Source organism: Oryzias latipes, chromosome 17 (genome assembly GCF_002234675.1).
Source record: "Oryzias latipes chromosome 17, ASM223467v1".
In the NCBI taxonomy this organism is placed as follows: Eukaryota; Metazoa; Chordata; class Actinopteri; order Beloniformes; family Adrianichthyidae; genus Oryzias; species Oryzias latipes.
The window spans coordinates 8,866,440-8,881,483 of record NC_019875.2 but is presented as its reverse complement, the minus strand read 5'-3'; the positions used below and the strand labels follow the sequence as shown (position 1 = coordinate 8,881,483).

The 15,044-nt window shown below is 43.8% G+C and overlaps 1 pseudogene; it reads right to left on the bottom strand.

The window, feature by feature from the left end:
- Positions 1 to 3,939: 3,939 nt before the first annotated feature.
- On the bottom strand, positions 3,940 to 12,515 carry LOC101160049 (annotated as a pseudogene).
- Between the last annotated feature and the right edge of the window lie 2,529 nt (positions 12,516 to 15,044).

The following is a 15,044-nucleotide window of genomic DNA, read 5'->3' as shown; positions in this document are numbered from 1 at the left end:
CAGCTTGAGATTTTTTGTTTAATATAGGAGATTGAATGCCCTCACCCATAAGGACATCTATCCCCTACCTTGCATGTAAGATTCCCTGACAGGACTGGAGGCAGCTAAATGGTATTCCACCTTGGATTTGACTAGTGGAAACTGGCAGATGGATCCTGTCGATAGGAAGAAGACAGTGTTTACAACACCCTTTGGCCTGTATGAATTTGAGCGAATGCCATTCAGCCTCTGCAATGCAATAGCAACCTTCCAGTGGGTTATGCAGCGATGCTAGGGTAATTTGGTCAAAGGCTCTCTCTTGATTTATTTGGATGATGTTGTTATTTTCTCCACAGATTTCAATGGCCATGTCAAACACGTGGAAGAGGTGTTAGAAAGATTGGATCAGCATGACTTAAAGCTGCAGCCCAAGAAATGTAACTAGTTCCAGTGCAGGGTGATTTATTTGAGGCACACCATTAGCAAAGGAGAAATATCCACTGACCCCACTAAGACGATGGCAGTGAGGGAATGGCCAGTGCCTCAGACTGCAGGCTATTACAAAAGGTTTATACCTCTCTTTTCCAAAACTGCAACACCCCTAACAATGCTGACCCGCAACACCTTTGGAAAGAAATCCACTCCAGTGACTTGGAATGAGCAATGCCAGCAAGCTTTTGACAAACCACAGCAAGCCTTTGCTAAGTGCTCCTGTTTTGGGTTATGCTGATTATGCTTATAGCCTGGGAGCAGCACTGACACATATTCAAGATGGGAAGGAAAGTGACATGGTACCTCCGGGAGTCCTCTCCTCCCACTCTGCTTAATTCGCAGATTGGACCCAGCTGTTGGCACTTACCTCATCTCCTGCTCCAGTATTTATGGTGGCCGTATTCTAGTATTCATCGCGAGTTCGTTGCCCTCTATGGTGCAGTACCTGGTCTAACGTTATCTCGTTTCCTCTAAAATAATCTCGTCTTGAAATTATTCTCATCCAAGTTTTAATCTGCCTACAGGACTTCTACACCTCGAGTGCCGACCTGGGTTCATTCACAAGTTCCACTTCTACCAGACCACCTTGCCTGCCACGACTCCAGCCAAGCCCAATCACCAAAGAAAGACTCACCTTCATGCCCACGCCTCGGCGTATCTCCGGTGACGACATCATGAACTCATTGCAATTTCCACAAACTTTAATAAATCCTTACTCGCCAAGCTCTGTGCATCTCTTCCTGGGTTCCAGCGTTTGCATCTGTTGACGTTGCAGCCGATCATGACAGAAAGAGTTATCGCATATGCAAGCAGAAGCCTTCAGCCCTTCAGAATACAATGACCAGAACTGTAGCTTATTGAAGCTAGAGCTGCTGGCTTTAAAGTGGGCAGTAGCAGAAAAATTTAACAATGAGGGGTGGCCCAGGTTGCAAATTTCAGGTACACTATTAAATATCAAAACAAAAATGTGTATGCGCTTTCCAGGATCCCAGTGCAGAAACCAGATGCATCTGCATGGGTGGTGCGGGCAGGTTAAGATGAGACCTGGCAGGAGCGACAGGCAAAGGACCAGGGTCTGTCACAAATCTACGAACAAAAGAAACAGAGACTCCCCAGACCTATGGTGTGTGCTGATACCTCCCTGTATCTCAAGGAAGTAATAAAGGAATGGGGCAAAGTTTTAAAAAGGGACGGTATCAAGGGAAGAGAATGGAAGGAGCCAGGTTCTGGGTTTGCCATCTTCCAGGTATTTGTCTCCAAAAAGGAGACAAGGGACGTATGGGGGACGTATCACGAAGAGATGGGCCATCCCATAAGCGAGAGAACAGGCATGGCCATCTGACAATGTTGCTGCTGGCCAGGGATTTCACGGGAAATCGGGATGTGGACAGATTCCTGTACTCAATCTATTGTCAATAAAGCTGGACCATCTGGGTGGGCGCCACTCCACCCTATCTGCACATCATATCCATTTGAGGTTGTTGGTGTGGACTACCTCTCTGGGACGTCCAAATGACAAGTACAATACATCCTGGTAATCACAGACCTGTTTTCAAAGTATGCTATTTCAGTGCCCACCAAAGAACAGTCCACGGACACTACGTGCAGGCCTATATAACCACTTGATCCATACCTTTGGTTGCCCAGAATGCAACTTAACAGAAAGTTGTGCTGCCTTCGAGTCTTCACTAATGAGCCAACTGAGCCAGCTCTATGGATGTCAAACAAGCCATACCACATCGTACCACCCGCAAGGTAATGGATTTGTGAGAAGTTCAACCAGACGCTGATAAGACTGTTAAAATCTTTGGCTGAGATGCAGCAGCTAGAGTGGCACAGCAAATTGTCCGCTTTGGTTGAACCATACAATGACACAGTCCATAGGACCACTGGGATGACTCCACACTTTGTCGTGTTTGGAAGGCACGCTAGATTACCAGTGTGGACAACCGGCCTCCGCCCCACCGTTGAGAGAAACACCTTGGACGGTTGGGTAAAGCAGCATACGTAACTTCCACGGGAAGGCCAGGGGGAAGTTAAAGCCAAAGTGGACCCCCCAATGCCATTTGTTGTGGTGAACCAACTGAGAGAATATCACCCAGTATACCTTCTTCACCCAGAGGGTTAGGAAGCTCCCACACGCACAGTTCACCAAAACAATCTAGTTTGTACCCTGTTGACATGGTGCAGGAAAACCAAGTACTCCAGGAGAGAAGGAAGAAGAGATTGAGACGTGACATGCTGTGTGGAAGGAATTCAACGCAATACTCAGCTAAGTAATAGAACATGGCACTGTTGAACTCTGGAGAGAGTGTGGACAACATTGTTTTAGTGCTGAGAGTAAAGACCTAGTGTATTTTACACTTCCCCAGCAACGCAAGGGCAAAGGCTATAGAAAGGAGACATGTGGCGCCATCCTGGCTGATATCTGCTCCCATCAGATCCTTCTCTTTTTTTTGATCCAAGATATTATTTTATGGACTTAGGCTAACAATCCAGCTGCATTTTTATCTGTTTTACTTTGATGATCTTAGATTTTTAAGATTGGGCAATTGTGCTGTTTAAAATTTTTTATTTCCTACTTCCTGTTTGGCATCTTCATTTCTGAATATTTGGTGTCTCTGAGAACCTAATACTGATACCTTGATTAAAAGCTGTTTATGACATTTATCCTGCAAGGACACCTTCACAGAAGAACTAAAGAAGCTGGAAATCAAACCAGCATCAGCAACCAGCAGTTTCCTGTTCTGCACAGTTTGTCTTTGTTGAATGGTTTGGATGAGTGGAGCTGAAATACACTGAAGAGCTCCTTCTAGGTCAATATTGTTTACTTCCTGTTGCATATTTTTGAAAATGTTTTCAGTTAACTTAGTGTGTTTGTCAGCTGATAGTTGCAGACTTTGTCAGATGTTACAGCGCCCCCTGTCAGTCTCTGTTTGGATGTATTAGCTCAGTGTTTGGAATTGAACAGAGAAAATCTGCATCACATTCAGAGCAAGAAACTATGTTTTCATCTGAAAGAAGGAAACATTCAAAACAGTTGAAACTGAAGTCAAGAGTAAAAATCAAACCTACAGAAACTTTTCCTCAGATTTCTGACAAGTTGGAACAAAGTTGCTCTCAGCTGCTCTAAACTAGACTCTGGTTGAGATTCTTGGAGACACTGTTGACCTGTGTGAGCAGACAGTTCATTCATTGAGGAACATTTGATTGGAAAGAGTTTTGAACTTTTCATGCTTGAACGAAACAGAGAAGCAGCAATATTTCCTCCATTTTAGTAGAAAGTAGAGCAAAGAATCCTGGTTCCTGCTTCTCTCCAGTAGACGGCAGTAATGCAGCGTTCCTTTGTTTTTTCAGCTGCTGGAATCTCATGGATTTAAAGACCCAGACAAAAGAGTCAGGATGTTTTATTGTCAAATGTTTAGAAACAACTTTTCTCTGAAGAACAAAGAAATGAAAACACAAATCTTAAATCAAAAGTGTTTAATGGTGATGTCACTGATTCCATTTGTGTTGCTGCTTCCTTCAGTTTACATGACAACACAAAAACATGAACAAAACATTTTTGTGAAATTTGAATTCAAACAGTCAAATCCCAAAGTTCAAAGAAACAAGAAAACAGATTTTACTCCAAAAAGTTTGAGATTCATGTTCAAAAATGTCTTAAATCCACATTCTAGAGATTTTTCATTTCTCTATTTATTTCTGACTACAAACATTACTCCACAGAATATTAACAGTTAAAATGTTTAATTCAAAATAATCCAAAGCAGAGAAATCACTAAAAAACAAGCATTTCACTTCTTTCAGGAACTATTTGAGTTTACAAAACTTTGCTGTGGCTCCATCATCACCAAACAACCTCAGTCCAGCATGGAGCGTCTGAGTGAATGTGGTCTGGACTCTGTGGAGGAGAGTCATGCTTTCAGAGACGCTGTAGAAGGACAGGACACCTGCTCTGTGATCCAGGTACACTCCTACTCTGGAGGGACCAGGAGCTGAGATGGAGGTTTTTGTTCTGTTGTGGTAAAATGAGAATCTACCAGGAGAGCAATCTAATGACCAAGATTTGTCATTTAAACCAAATAAACTTTCATCTCCAGATCTGCTGATGTTCTTGTATGCGACTGCTATACAAACAAAGTCTCCTTTCCACTCCACCAGTAACAACGTCCAGTCAGACTCTCTCTACTCAGAACCTGAAACCAATCAGTAAAACTTTCTGGATGATCAGAATAAGACTGAGGTTGTCCCATCACTGTCACCTTTCTTTTTTTCTCAGACAATAACAGTCGTCTGTGTTAAGTATTGAATGTAAACTATTTCACTCTTACTCTTTCTACTCCATTTCCCATGAGTCACTTCTGTTCCCATGAGTCATTGTTGTGGTATCTCTGTGTCGATGGTTGATGACATCACTCGCTAAATGAATGAGCTCTGATGTACCAGAGAGACGAATTTGTTCCGTGCTCAATGGTTAATAAATATGCCTAGAGGAGGCTAAAGTTGATCCTGTCCCGGAGTCTTCTTCGTCTATCCACTACGCGGATGAAAGATCGGAGCTGCGCTCAACAGGTTATGGGCCCAGAGAGCAACGGACGCAAGTGAGTTTGAACAGAAGAAAAAGGCGCGAAGAATAACGCGAAGCTTCTGCTACTTATGAACCAGCTCGGAGACGAACCGAAGTTATTGTCGGGACAGTCTACATGCGACGTATTACGCATCACAGAATAAAGTTACTGACAGTTGAAGGAAAGAAAAAGAACAATTGAAAGAGCGACGTGAACTATGGCGGGCAGATCAATGACGGGAATCATGGCGGCACCGCAGCTTTTCTTCGACGGATCCGAAGACAAGTATGATCTGTGGGAAACAAGATTTCTGGGTCACCTACACAGCCTAAAGCTTAAAGAGACTATTTTACGAGCACCTGTTGGCGCCAACGCGGAACAACTTGCGGCAGATGGCAGAAAGAACGCTGACTGCTACGCGGAGCTTATAAGGCTGGTCGATGACAAAAGCCTGTCTTTGATACGACATGAAGCAGCAGATGATGGCAGAAAAGCCCTTGGGATTTTAAAAGAACATTATTCTGGAAAAAGCAAGCCACGAATAATAAATATGTACACATCTTTAACCAAGCTACGCATGACGGAAAAAGAGAGTGTAACAGACTATATAATAAGAGCAGAGAACATCATCGCAGCATTAAGAGATGCAGGTGAAACGATGAGCGACGGACTAATCATAGCCGTGATACTAGCAGGACTGCCAGATTCATTCAAGCCCCTAGCCATTCATGTTACACAAAATGAAGATTCAATCACATTTACAGACTTTAAAAGAAGACTGAGAGTCTATGAGGAGTCAGAGAAAATGAGCAGAACAGAAGCTGACAACGTGATGAAAATGCATGTGAAACAGAGACAAAGCACTCACAAAACTCAAGCCACGTACAAGAAAGATGAAAGTACCACTGTGATATGCTACAAGTGTGGAATAAGGGCACAAGGCAAGAGACTGCTTTAGAAAAGTCTGGTGTAATTTTTGCAAAAGCAATACACACCAAGAGTCCATGTGCAAGAAAAAGGGGAGACGAGATGAAACCAGAAAAGTTGCTGTTGAACAAGAAAGCAATCAAGATCACTTCTTCAAAGCAAAGTACAACATGCAAGAAAGCATCCCGAACAACGTGAAGATGAAAGGCATCATGGTGGACGCAGGAGCCACATCCCACATTGTAAACGACTTCAAGAAATTTGAAAGCTTCGACGACTCGTTTCAGGCTGAGACTCATTCAGTGGAGTTAGCAGATGGAACCAAGTGCAGTGGAATGGCGGAAGGAAGTGGGACAGCAACGATCTACATACTAGACAACGCTGAAAATCAACACAGAGCCCAACTACAAAATGCACTCTTTATGCCATCATATCCGCATGTCATCTTTTCGGTGGCAAGGGCAGCCAATGGAGGAGCAACAATCACCTTCAAAAGAGGGGAGAGCACCATGGTCACCAAAGATGGTAGCAGGTTTGATATCCATGAAAATGGAAACTTGTACTACTTACCGACTGTTGAAGTAAGTCCTGATGATCAGTGTAAAGTGTGTCATGACATTCAAACCTGGCATGAGATCTTGGGTCATTGTAACTATGATGATGTACGGAAGTTACAAGGTGTTGTAAAAGGTATGGAAATCAAAGGGAGTTTAGGAAAACCAGATCAGCTGTGTGAAGTGTGTACACAAGGGAAATGTACAGAAACCAGGAACAGAGAGCCAGATGCAAAGGCCAAGCAACCTTTAGAATTAGTCCATACTGATTTAACTGGTCCGATGCACACACCAAGCATGGAAGGACACAAATATACGCAATCTTTTACTGACGACTATTCAGGCACCATATTTGTATATTTTCTCAAGTCGAAGAGCGACACAGTGACAGCTACTGAAAGATTTTTAGCCGATGTTGCACCTTACGGAGAAGTTAAGTGCATTCGTTCAGATAACGGCACCGAGTTTACCAGCAGAGATTTCCAAACTCTGTTAACCAAGAACAGAATCAGACATGAAACATCTGCACCCTACTCACCTCACCAGAATGGAACAGCAGAAAGAGGTTGGAGAACACTATTTGACATGAGTAGATGTTTACTGATAGAGAACAAACTACCGGATCAGTTGTGGAACTATGCGATACAGACATCAGCTTATGTAAGAAACAGGTGCTACAACAGACGCACAAAGAAAACAGCATATGAACTGTTTACAGGCAAGGAACCAAACGTATCCAAACTACAAAAATTCGGATCTGAATGTTTGGCTTACAAACAAGAAAAGAGAAAACTCGATTCAAAATGTGAACCAGGCATTTTCGTCGGATATGACAAAAACAGTCCAGCTCTTCTTGTGTATTATCCGGAAAGAGAAAAGATTCAGAAACACAGGTTAGTGAAATTCACTACAAAAACTACCAGAGAAAAAGAAACTCAGACACCAGAGAAGTACACAGAACATGATGTTGGATACATACATCCCCAGGTTCCTGAAAATGGATGGAGATACAGAAAACAAACCAAGTCGGGATGATGTTTCTGAAACTTTACCTCAACAGAGTCAACGTGCACAACCAGGTGAAATCAGTGAGACTGTAGGCAGAAGGAACCCACCCAGAATCAGAAAGAAACCGGTTCATCTGCAGGATTTTGAGACTGATAAGACAGTGGACAAAATGCAGGTATGCATAGACTACTGTTATAGAGCAGTTTGTGACATTCCCCAAAACTTCAGAGAGGCAGTAACATCCAAAAACTCAAAACAGTGGAAAAACGCAATGGATGAAGAGATGCGATCACTCACTGAGAACGACACTTTTAAACTCACTCACTTACCAACAGGCAAACAGACAGTGGGGGGTAGATGGGTATATGCGCGTAAAAGAAACATTGATGGATCAGAAAAATACAAAGCAAGATTTGTTGCAAAAGGTTACAGCCAGAGACCAGAAATTGATTATGAAGAGACATTCTCTCCAACAGCAGACATGACGAGTGTTAGAGTACTTATGCAGAAAGCGGCACAGGAAAAACTCATTCTTCATCAGATGGACGTCAAAACAGCCTATTTACTCGCACCCATAGACTGTGAAATATATATGGAACAGCCAGAGGGTTATGAGAAAAAGTCGGAGACTGTTGAAAAACTTGTGTGTATGTTGCAAAAATCTCTTTATGGTTTAAAACAATCAGGGAGAAACTAGAATGCAATGTTACATGCATGTTTTTTTTTTTTTTTTTTTTTTTTTTTTTTTTTAACTTGTCCTGTCCAACAGCTAGGCAAACAGATGAGAGCTGAGGGCCTCTTGTGTTGGACATATTTTATTCTAACAAGAGGGGTTATTCATCTTCAGACAAACCAAAGGTATGTCTGAATAAACCCCTTTTGTAATTGAGGCCAAACTTTATTAATTTCAATCATGTTTGAAAATCTTTGGTGTTGGACCGGACGGAAAAGGAAAGAGGGGAACAAGAGAGAGGGACGTTAGAGAGAGGGGGGGGTAGGAGGGTGATAATAGGAGGGGAAGGGGGGTAAGACCATGAAGCAGCATAGAGCAGACAGGTTTACTGGTTGTTTATCGTTACGGTACGGTTCAAATGTAGTACAAAAAGGGCGGGGCCTGTTCACACACACTCAAATATTATCAACACACCTGCTAGCCGCAGAAATGTCCACATGTCAGCATGCACACAAAACAGATAGTGTTCACGAACGCATACCTATGCCTTTAAACCAACTAGTGTGAAATCTTTCATTCATTCAATCATGCAAACTATTAGTGCAAAGGTGAGCTAACACCTGTGCTCAGGTGAGTGTTTATGTTCTTCTAAAATGGATGGTGGAATGTGAAAAGAAGGAGGAGGAGCGCCCAGCCACCCCCACACCCATACCCCCGCCGCAGCAGCAGCGGCAGCCGGAATTCCCCCAGCGCCACACGGGAACAGGCAGGGAACAACCGCCCCCCGGGCGACCAAGACCGCCACCCAGGCCAGGGCCAGCAGGACCGCCGCGAGGCCCCCAGAGCCAGAGAGCAGGGAGGCGCAGAGGGAAAGAGAGCGCCGCCCCAGCCCAGCCAGGAAAGCAGCCCCCCGCCGCGCCGGAAGAGCCCAACGCAGGGCCCCACCGGAGAGGGACGCCCACAGCCCCAGACGAGCACCCCACCACCACCCAGGAGTTCCGGGCATCCCCCCGCCCCGACCCCAGGTACGAGCCAGGACCCCCCAAGGGAGACCCGCTCCGCACTCCAGGCAGCCACCCACCCGGCCCACGGTTGGTCCAGGTAGGAGCAAGGCAGGGGCCCGCCGCCCCCGCCCAGGAGGGGGGAACCCCGGGGAAAAAAGGGCGGCCCATAAGGGATGTTATAAATATGGCCCGACCAGGCTCGGCCATGTTGGAAGTTTGGCGGGGCCCAGCGCCCAGGGGCAAGGACCAGGACCCACCCCCCAGGGACACGAACACCCCCGGCTCAGGTGTAATATGAACCCCCCCACCGCGCGGAGAGAGCACCGCCGGGCCCAGGGAGCCGGCACCCAAGGGACACGGCCGCCATCGCCAAGAGGCCCGCACCCCCCACCAGGGACGGGGTAGGGGACAGATGGACCCAGGTCCCACCTTCCTTGTAAAATGTGTGTGCGTGTATGGGTGTTTGAGAGGGTGTTTGTGTGCATGTGTGTGTGTTTATGTTTGAATGTATATATTGAAGGGGGAGGGGTGTGTGTACTAAGGGGGGTGCAGTTAAAATTGGCGAGTAGGGCACTAAGGGGACATCTCCTGATTACTCACAGTGATGTCCCCTCACCCTCCACACCAAGGGGCCCTAAATGTCTAAGGTGCGGTTAAAATTGGCGGGTAGGGTGCCAGGAGGACATCTGCTGCTTGCTTGCAGTGATGTCCAGGCACCCCCCCTACCAACATGCATGTTTAACCGAGAATGGATTTGAACAAAATTCAGCCGATAACTGTGTGTATTCAAAACAGAAAAAGGATGAAAAGGTCATTCTTCTAATATGGGTTGATGATCTAATTTTGGCAGCAAACGAAGAGAGTGTTCTGGAAAGTGTGAAAACGATGCTAACTGAGAGGTTTAAGATGAAGGACATGGGAAGACTGAAACATTTCCTAGGAATAGATTTTGAGCAGACAGACAGTGAAGTCAAAATGTCACAGGAAATGTATGTAAATAAACTACTGGAAAGGTTTGAAATGAAAGACTGTAAACCAAGAGAAACCCCATGTGAGTCAAAACTTGTATTTTCAGAAAATGCTGAAAAAATGAAAGATGCAAGAAAATACAGAGAAGCAGTGCGAAGCTTAATATACTTATCCACTTGTACTAGACCTGATCTTAGTTTTGTGGTCAGTAAGCTATCCCAGCATTTTTCTGAGCCAACAGAACAACACTGGAACACAGTGAAACACGTGTTCAGATACCTTAAAGGTACAGCAAAACATGGATTGTGTTTCAAACAAAATGCAGAAAATTTAGGATTGAAGGCATACAGTGATGCAGATTGGGCGTCAGATACTGCAGACAGACGCAGCACATCTGGATACTGCATCAGCCTTGGTGATGGAAGCTCTTTCATCTCATGGAAGACCAGAAAACAACCCACAGTGGCATTATCCACCTGTGAAGCTGAATATATGGCTTTAGCATCAGCCATACAGGAATGCATTTACCTGGAGCATTTGCTAAATGGTATAGATAAATATCAGTACAATCAGACAAAAGTGTTTGAGGACAACACTGGTACTATGCCCTAGCAAAAAACCCAGTAAACAGACAGAGGTGTAAACATATCGACATAAAGTATCATTTCATTGTAAAGATAACTTTACAATATTGCCCTACAGAGCAAATGGTAGCTGATGTAATGACAAAACCAACCACCAAATCAAAACTGAGGAGATTTGCGCAAGACATGTTTGGCACCTAGACGTGCAAAAGTTCTTTAAGATGTTTTCCAAGAAAAGAGGAAACTGTTTTATGTTTGTGGTTAATATGAAGAGTTAAGAGCGAGTGGGGGTGTTAAGTATTGAATGTAAACTATTTCACTCTTACTCTTTCTACTCCATTTCCCATGAGTCACTTCTGTTCCCATGAGTCATTGTTGTGGTATCTCTGTGTCGATGGTTGATGACATCACTCGCTAAATGAATGAGCTCTGATGTACGAGAGAGACGAATTTGTTCCGTGCTCAATAGTTAATAAATATGCCTAGAGGAGGCTAAAGTTGATCCTGTCCCGGAGTCTTCTTCGTCTATCCACTACGCGGATGAAAGATCGGAGCTGCGCTCAACAGTCTGTGTGCTTTGGTTCTGGTTCTGGCAGTAAAACATCCACATGAGTGACTGTCAGTGAGATGTTTGTCCATTCCTCTCTCAGAATGTCCTGCAGTTTGTCTCTGAGCTCTGACACAGCTGCTGTCACATCCTCAAAGTATCTCAGAGGACGGACATTGATGCTGGATGAGTGTGTGGACTCACTGAGTGGTGGCAGTGAGGGGTAGTTGAGTAGAAACTGGCTGTGATCCTCTGTGAGTGAGAGCTGCTTCAGCTCAGCGTCTCTCCTCTTCAGCTCAGTGATCTCCTGCTCCAGCTCCTCCTGAAGATCTTTGACTCGACTCACTTCAGTTAGACGGTGGGATCTGATCTGCTGCTTCACATCACAGCTTCTTTTCTGGATGAGACGGATCATCTCAGTGAAGATCTTCTCACTGTCCTTCACTGTTTGATCAGCAGAGTGATTGATGGCCTCCACCTCCTGTTGAAGCAGCTTCACCTCCTTCTCTCTGTCCTGGATTCTCTGCTGGATTTGTTGTTGACTCTCCTCCAGCTCTCTCTGCCTCTCAGTCCTTTCTGCTGCAGCTGAGACTGTGTCGTGGCCTCTATGTTCATCCACAGAGCAGAGATAACAGATACACTTCTGATCAGTGCGACAGAACATCTTCATCACCTCATCATGACGGGAGCAGATGTTCTCCTGCAGGTTCTTGGAGGGTTCCACCAGCTTGTGTTTCTTGAATGCAGCTGCATCCAAATGAGGCTGAAGGTGTTTCTCACAGTAAGAGGCCAGACAGATCAAACAGGACTTGATGGCTTTCAGTTTTCTTCCAGTGCAGACATCACAGACCACATCTTCAGGTCCAGCATAGCAGAGATCAGCAGGAGCAGCTTGGAGTCCAGTCTTCTTCAGCTTCTCTATTATATTTGCTAACATTGTGTTTTTCACCAGATCAGGCCTCGGTATGAAGGTCTTCCTGCACTGAGGACAGCTGGGGTTTTTTCCCCTCTTCATTCCAGAATCCTTGAATACACTTCATGCAGTAGCTGTGTCCACAGGGAATAGTCACCGGATCCTTCAGCAGATCCAGACAGATGGAACAGCAGAAGGTTTCTTGATCCAGATCGATTCCTTTCTGCGCCATTTCTCCTCTCAGACACAAAGACTGTGAGAGTTTCACTTCCTCACAAACCAGTTTGACTCTGATACTTCAATCAGGTGGTTTCACTGAGTTCAGCCAATCAGCTTATTTCTTCTCTTCCTGTTGGTTACACCCATCACGGCAGAGGAGGAGCTGCAGATCAGGCAGAGGAGAACTGAAGAGAAGGTGGATATTTAACTTTTTTTTAAAAAAATCATCAAAACTTTTGTTCTTCAGCAGATCTAGAGCTTGTGAGAGGTTCAACCAGACGTTGATAACACTGTTAAAATCCTTGGCTGAGATGCAGCAGCTAGAGTGGCACAGCCAGTTGTCCGCTTTGCTTCAACCATACAATAATACAGTCCATAGGATCACTGGGATGACTCCACACTTGGATATACTAATAATCTCATAAATATTTATTTGTTTTACTGTCAGTCAAATGTCATGACAGAAACAAAGTACAAAGTTCTTTAATTTGAAAATAGAAAGCCATATATCTTCTAGTGAGATTTCATTTTAAATTAGCCTGACACTTTATTAACATATAATGAAGTTTAGTTTTTACTTGTAAGCAGTTTATTTAAACAGTTTGTATTATATTGTTTAAATGGTCAAAATATCTTTTAACCCTTGTGCTTTTAACCCTTGGATTACTTCCGGTTCCGGGTTACACAGCAGGACGCGTGGCGTGCCTCTCTGCGATTACAACTATCTTCAAATTACTTAAAAAGTTGATTTTTCTCCAAAAAAGAGAGCTGACCATGCCCCCGAAGAAACCCCAGGAATATGAAGAACTCAAAAAGTCTCTTGACATTATTCAAGAAACGCTGAAAAGTTTTATGGATCAAGTGTCGGCTAAGCTAACCCCACTGTGGGATATGATGAAAAAGTGTCGAAGATTTCGGGCTCAAAACGAGCAGCGAGAAAATCAGGTCGAGATTCTGGAGAAAAGACTGGACGATGTGGAACAGCAAGTAAGGATGAATAATGTCATTCTCACTGGAGTACCAATCAAGCCTCGAGCAAAGCTGAATGCAGCAGGAGCTAGCACTGCTAATGCTAGCGCTAGCGTAGCTGGCAGTGCTAATACGGAGGTCGGTGGAGAGTCTCTGGAACAGCAAATACATTCATTTCTCACATCTAAAGGGATTTCCCTGGATCTCAATACCATCAAGACCTGCCACCTGCTCCCCAGGAGAAAGGAGACGGATAAACCAGCGATCCTCATCAGGTTTGTGAATCACAAACACAAACTAGCTCTGATGAATCAACGCAAAAATCTCAGAGGATCTGCTGTTTATCTGAATGACCATCTGACCAGAAGAAATGCTGAAATCTCAAAACATGCACTGCTTCTCAGGAAGCGTAAGCAGATTGAGAACACTGGGGTTTAAAGGCTGCAGGATTTACGTCAAACCGCTCGGTCCAGATGACCGGACCAAGGTTCTGGTCGTGAACACCATGAAGGACTTTGAGAAGTGCTTGATTACGGTTGTCTGAAACAACGTGGAGTAATAAACCAAAGAGCCAAATAATTTCAAGAAATATGACACCAGGAATCATCACTTTCTCCATCGTCTGACGTCACCTGAATAACAGCAGAGTTCTGACCTGCAGACAACTTGACCTCAACTTTCACCGCAGCTGATATCAGCTGAAGAAGGATATGGACCTGAATCTAATGTCTGCAGACATAACATCGAAGAGAACTATAAACTCTCTTTTGAACCCAGGAGATCAGCTGTTATCAGTAAAAGAAGAAATAACAACCTTGGACAATTCGACAGTTTATGGACCCTTTTTATTTTTCCCCAACAGCATTACTTTATTATAAAAAAAAAAAATATATATATATATATATATATATATATATATATATATATATATATATATATATATATATATATATATATATATATATATATATATATACAGTGATCCCTTGCTATATCACGGTTTACTTTTCACGGTTTCGCTACTTCACGGATTTGGATTGTGCATTGTGTTCTGCATTCTGATTGGCTAAAAAGTCACTCAGCGAGTAGCTCAAGAATGGGACCCTTTGATGAGCCGTTCATTACAGTTCTCCAACATAATCGATGGTGGCATGTCGGTGTATAAGGATCTTTAGCAAAGAAGAAAAAAGAGCGACAACAACTGCCTATCACTATGTTCCTCTCCCGAACAAACACACCTGCAGCTGCACCGCGGGCTTCAAAAGGAAAAAACGCTGCAGAGGATGCAGCGGCTCAGTATGAAGAGCAGTAAAAAGAAGACCGGTGTCACTATCTGTCCCACTGTACTTTTTTATTTTTTTCATAATCATTTTAAATTTTCCTCCGTTTAATCCACTCGGGTCGCGGTGGGCGGGGCTAATCTCCGCAATTTAAAGCCTTCTGTTCTTATCGATGATTGAAATTATTATTTGACAGCACACTACAGAAGTTATTTGTTGAAAAACGTTTCTAAAGTACTTTTATTTGTTAAAAAAACAATTGATTTAGCCTGTTAAATGGTTTGTTCTTTCTTTTCAATGTATAATAGTGAATTTCATTGTATAAAATTGTAAAAAAATAAAGGTTTCTACTTCA